Source organism: Pelodiscus sinensis, chromosome 3 (genome assembly GCF_049634645.1).
Source record: "Pelodiscus sinensis isolate JC-2024 chromosome 3, ASM4963464v1, whole genome shotgun sequence".
NCBI classification, from domain to species: Eukaryota; Metazoa; Chordata; order Testudines; family Trionychidae; genus Pelodiscus; species Pelodiscus sinensis.
Genome location: NC_134713.1, coordinates 104,834,564 through 104,840,563, shown reverse-complemented (window position 1 = coordinate 104,840,563; position 6,000 = coordinate 104,834,564). Strand labels below are relative to the sequence as shown.

At 43.6% G+C, this 6,000-nt stretch overlaps 1 long non-coding RNA gene across 1 annotated transcript in view; it reads right to left on the bottom strand.

Annotated features, from left to right (window-relative positions):
* Positions 1-2,773: 2,773 nt before the first annotated feature.
* Positions 2,774-6,000, bottom strand: part of LOC142827912 (uncharacterized) — a 47,064-nt gene continuing 43,837 nt past the window's right edge. The window contains exon 3 of the long non-coding RNA XR_012902715.1: positions 2,774-5,871. This is a non-coding gene — a long non-coding RNA (uncharacterized LOC142827912). The remainder of the gene's footprint in view (positions 5,872-6,000) is intronic.

The window sequence follows — 6,000 nt, the reverse complement described above, 5'->3', positions numbered from 1 at the left end:
GAAACTCTGCCTCGGGCTTCCTGTAGTCAGCTGCTGGTCAGTTTCAGCAGCGGCTGAATCTGGACTCCAGTTCCGACTTACATACAAATTCAACTTAAGAACAAACCTACAGTCCCTATCTTGTACATAACCCGGGGACTGCCTGTATTCAAATCAATTCCCTGCTATAGCAGTCCACTCCTAGTCCTTCCTAGCTGAAGCAACTGCCTTGGTGGCTTCACTGCAAGAGCCTCTGTCAATGCACTTAAGGCTAGGGATGTTAAATATCCGTTAATGAATAGTCGAGTAACCTTATGAATTTTTATTGGTTAGTTGACTATTCTATAGCCAGTGCACTCTGGCCACACTCCCGAGGAGTCTCCTGCAACTCCCCGTGGGGTGCCAGGTGGGAGCTGGTCCGCAAGCAGAACCAGTTTAAAAACCAGCCCCCCTTGCGGACTTGCTGCCTTGTTGCCCTGTGCTGCTGCCTCTGATACAGAGGTAACAGCATAGGTTGGCAGTAGCCCCTGTTTGGGGGAGGGAAATGCATCTAGTCTATAGCATTAACCTATAGCATTATCGGATAATCAGTTAATCGACTACACTATTACATCTCTACTTCAGGCTTCTGTGGGGTCTGGCAGCCCCTGCTCAAGCTCCTTACTCCGTGTCAGACTTCTCCCATATAAGCTTGATCTGAAAGAGTCACATGACCTTCCTGTCATGTAAGCAAAATTATTTTCCCAACTAGGCAAGTGAGTGGACCTTAAAGCACCAGTCATTCTGTGACTCAGGGGGAAGAGCAGTTATAAAAAAAATTGTTAATATAATGTTTTAAATGATGCATTTCCACCAAATTTAGGAGGTCTTTGCTTAATTCAGGTGGGGAGACCCTATGCCACCTCCTCAGATTTCATTCCTTAGAAGGACTAGTAAGACACACTATAATGCAGTAGGACTTTGTGGAACCAGTCCTTACAGCAATGGACTGCAAAATAGCACATTGCACAAACGCTACAGTGTTGTTCTTGTTCTTGTAGTTTTCAATGAAATCCCTATGAATACATCTGCTGCTTTTAATATTCAGCTATGCTAATGGACCAAAGCAATTTGAGACCTGCAGTGTTCTGCATGCCACTGGAATAAATTGATTTAAGCATTATAAATTGGATTCTGTTTTGCTTATATTAATTTTCTTCCCTCCCTCAGAAATTGCACTTTTCCATTTTTAAAGGGGAATAGAACATGTAGCTAATTTATTTTCTTTGTTATTGCAGAACCTGTTTTTACAAACTAACAGATCCAGTCTGAAGCTCTTAGCCAACCATTGCAACTATATTTCAATCAAGTCTGCAGATTTCAGCATAGTGTGTCTCAAAAAAAGGCTGATTTATGCAGACAAATTGGGTGAGGGAGGTTTTTCTGTGGGTTTTGTTGATTAACAGATATTTAAAGTTTGTTACATTTCACTTGCGTGCAAAATTCAGAATTTTAGCCTTAAAGATGAAGGAAAGTATTATAATAAATGCAAATTGATATGGGTGTATGGAAAATAGATTCTGTCAACCTAAATTGGTCTATTTTATCTAACAAAATGAGAAGTTTGGTTGATAAAGGTAATGGTGCCGATGTAATATATTTAGACTTCTGTAAGATATTTGACTTGTACTGACAACATTTTGATTTTAAAAAGATAGAATGATACAAAAATAACCTAGCATATATTACATAGATTAAAAGGCGGCTAACCGATATGACTTAAAATGTAATGGTAAATGGGGAACTGTTGAGTTCCTGGGGGATCAGTTCTTAGCTCTATGCTATTTAATATCTTTAGCCACAACCTGAAGGAAAGCATAAAATCATCATTGATAACCTTTGCAGATGACACAAATTGAGGGAATGGTAAAAAATGAAGAGGACAAGTCACTAGTTCAGAGCAGTCTATAATGTTTGATAAAACTGGGGGTGCAAGTAAATATTATGCTTTTTAATATGACCAAATGTGTGTATATGTGGAAACGAGTAAGTGTAAACACACAATAGATGCATCTGCTTTTAAAGTTAACTAATATTGTGCACTTCTGAAGTGGCTTCAGTGTTACCAATCCCAAACATTCAAAAATTATAAGATTAGCTTCAAAGTCATAAGAGAGTTAAAATAATCAATTTGGCATTCTTTTTATTTGGGTGGGTATGTCCAGAAATTTTTACCTCCGCCACCAGGTATTGCAGGAAGGGAAGAACTATCCCTGCTCCTCTCTAGTGAGAATGGTTGGTGTAGACACTTGGAGGGTGGGGAGTACAGAGCTTTGATTGCCTCTCACAGCAGTGCCAATTGGCTGCTCTTTCCCAGAAGGCAGACTAATGGGGAAAACAGGCATTTTCCTCAGGCAGAGCTGCAATTCACCAGGGGTGTGTCTAGACTACATGCCTCCTTCGACGGAGGCATGTAGATTAGCCAGATCGGAAGAGGGAAATGAAGCCGTGATTAAAATAATCGCGGCTTCATTTAAATTTAAATGGCTGCCCCGATCTGCCGATCAGCTGTTTGTCGGCAGATCGGGGGAGTCTGGACGCGATGCCCCGACAAAGAAATCTTTCTTCATCGACACAGGTAAGCCTCGTGAAACCAGGTTTACCTGTGTCGATGAAGAAAGGCTTCTTTGTCGGGGCATCGCGTCCAGACTCCCCCGATCTGCCGACAAACAGCTGATCGGCAGATCGGGGCAGCCATTTAAATTTAAATGAAGCCGCGATTATTTTAATCGCGGCTTCATTTCCCTCTTCCGATCTGGCTAATCTACATGCCTCCGTCGAAGGAGGCATGTAGTCTAGACACACCCTAGGGGTCTGAAGTTTCTCCAGAGTTACAAAATTCAGTCGTGTCCCAGCCAAATTCATGAGATTCTAGGGTTGCTAGGCATCTGGTTTTTGACCTGAACACCTGCTTGAAAAAGGACTCGGGCAACTCTGGTCAGCAGAGTTGATTGGGCTGCTAAAAGCCTGGTTGACTGCAATGCCAGCAGGACAGGCAGGCTTCATTTCTAGCCCCACATGGCTCCCAGGAAGCAGCATCGTGTCCCTCTGCTTCCTAGGTGATGAGGCAGTAACTCCCTGCTGTGCCCTGATCTCCTGCTCTGGCTTGGGACCACCTCCCACATCAAAACTCCCTCCTGCACTCCAGTCCCTTGCTCCAGCTCACAGCTCCGTCCTGCACTCTAACCCCCTCATCTCCAGGCCTGCACCTCCACATGGAGCCCATACCTCAACCTCCAGCTCCACTTTGGAGTTTGCTCCTTCCCTCACCTTTGAAACTGTTACTTTTGGTCCCATCCCGGGACCCACCTTCAAGCCCAGAATGTCCTCCCACACTCCAAGCCCCTCATCTCTACCCCATCCCAAGGCCTGCACCCTAGTCCCCTGACTCAGACTGGTGAAAGAGATTGGGGAACAGCAAGCAATGGAGGGAGGGGGCCCAGAGTGAGTGAGAACGGGGCCTCAAGGAAGGGGTAGGGCAGGGGTGGGATAAGGGTGTTTTCTACAAATCGAAATTTGACAACCCAACGAGACTCCCGAAGAGATGTGAAAGTAGGCAATATGATCTCAGTATTGTAAATAAGGAAACTGAGGCTCAATTTCCAAAAGTGCTCAGCATCCACAATTAAAACCAGATTTTCAGAATTGCTCAGCTTCCATTTAAGGACCAGAAAAAGTAGCCAGATTTTCAAAAGAGCTTAAACTCTGAGCTTCTTTGAAATAGTAACCATAAATATCAACAGTGGGAGTTCCTGGATGTATAGTTTATTCTTCTGCTGCTTGTCTAAGGCTCTGATTTTTTTAAGGAGCTCTCTGCCCGGTGGGGTGCATTACAGGAGGTAGGCTTAAGTATGAATTTGGCCTCAGCACTCTGCTACCACATGTGAGCTCCTGATCACTGTGGGTGGAGAGGCCTTGTCACTCCATCACATTACAGTCCAGCAGCAGTGAAATGGAAACATTGTCCTATATTAAGCAGACTTTTTGTTTTCACATGAGGCCGGAGCAACGATTTCAATTCTTTGTGTTTCACATTGCAAGATAGATTGCAGGTACAGCCTAACTAATTAAATACTCTTTGATTTGAATGAAGTGTTTGGTGCAGTTTAGACAACAGAGCCTAATTAGCACTAGACGCTTAATGGAACTAAAGACCCATGAAAAGCAAGAGGTGTTGAAATGGGAAGTCAGTGAAGGAGATTCAAGGAGAAGCAAAAACAAAACCAGGAAAAACAAAATAACCATTTACTGAGTTGGAAAGAAAATATCTTAACATAAACTCTGTTAATTATGAAATAGGATAAACCTATATTAACTCAAATGTCTAACAATCTGAGGTAATATAATAGAAAACAGTCTAAAATGTATTATGCTGGCAAGCAGCAGAGTATTTCACAGTCTCACTACATTTCATTACTTCAAGGCCACCCGATCACCCCGTATGTCTACAACGAATGAAACTTCACTCAAATTACATTGCACATTATGATTCATTGAAGCACAGCAGGGAACAGAGTGTTTGCCTTAATAGCACCTATCCCTTTCCGTAAGTGCTGCAAATATATGGTTTTTCTTGGCTAGAAAAACATGCAAGCAACTATCCATTAAAATAATTTTGAAATCCATATAATAATTGTTTAAAAAAAGTACTAACAAGTGTGTGTACTTTAGCTTTAAAGAGTTAAAACGTGGTCTGATTTATGCACCATTTCTAAGTGAGGAAAACTATAAAGTGGCTAGAAAACAGGCCTGGGAATCAGAAATTCTAGAGTGTATTCTCTGTTCTACTACTAATTTATTTGTGTCAGTGGGACTGGGGATTGCTCAGCACTTCTGAAAATCAGGACCAAAATGTCTCAAATCCAGTAGCCAGAAGTAGAGAGAGTCTATATAAATAGACAATTATGAAAAATTTAGCCTTAGGCTCTTTGTGTGTCACTTTCTCTATGGTACTGCTACCTCCTTTGCCAAGTAATTAGGGATGTTAAATTTCGATTACCTAACTGAATAATCAATGCAATTTGCATTGACTATCTGATTAGTCAATAAGGGCCCCAGGGCTGTTGCTACACTTCAAAAGTGAAAGCACTGCGGGGAGCATGGGGCCAGTGGGGCAGTCCCCCACTGGTCCCATGCTCCTCGCAGCATTTTGATGTGGCAGCACCCCATGGAGCCCGGGGTCATCTGGGGACTCCCACGCTGACCCTGGGCTCTGTGTGATATTGCCACTTGGAAAAGCTGTGGGAAGCCCAGTGTCAGGTGCCATGCGGCGTTTCAAAGCAGCAGTGCCACATGGAGCCTGGTGTCAGCAGGGGAGTCCCCAGCTGATCCCAAGTTCCATGCAGTGCGTCTACTTTGAAATGCCTTGTGCAGCCTGGGGACTCCACAGACAGCCCCGAGCTGCACATGGTGTTTCAAAGCGGCAGCACGTGCATGGAGGCCGGGGTCTGGCCCTGGGTTCCACATTGTGCTGTCACTTTGAAGTACCGTTTCCTCTCCTCCCTCCCCCCACTTCCTTTTTCTGATAGAGGCAGCAAGGGCGGGGCGGGGGGGAACAACTAGTTGACTTCTGTGTTGGTTATTGGATAAGCATTTGCTTATTGGATAGTCAACTACTCAACTAGTTGTTCACATCCCTACAAGTAATGACAGATTACAGTGTCTTGTAGTTTTGTCATTAGAGGAGTAAGCTACTCATTTGCTCTTAAGATGGAAAGCAAAAAAACCGAAAACACCCTTCTTGGATGAATGCCGAGGTTCAGGGTTTCTGGGCCACAGTGCTAAGATTTGTGGGCTGGATCAAATTAAGTCCTGGTCTGGATCCAGCCTGCGGGATGTAGATTCCAAAAAAACCTGAAACACAGAAGCAACAATATGATGTTTCTTCAGTTAAAAAAAAAAGGGTGGGGGGGGGGGGAAGTATAGTGCTTGCAAAGGAAAAGAACTTGCATGACTATATGTAGTAGCACCATGTGGTGACTC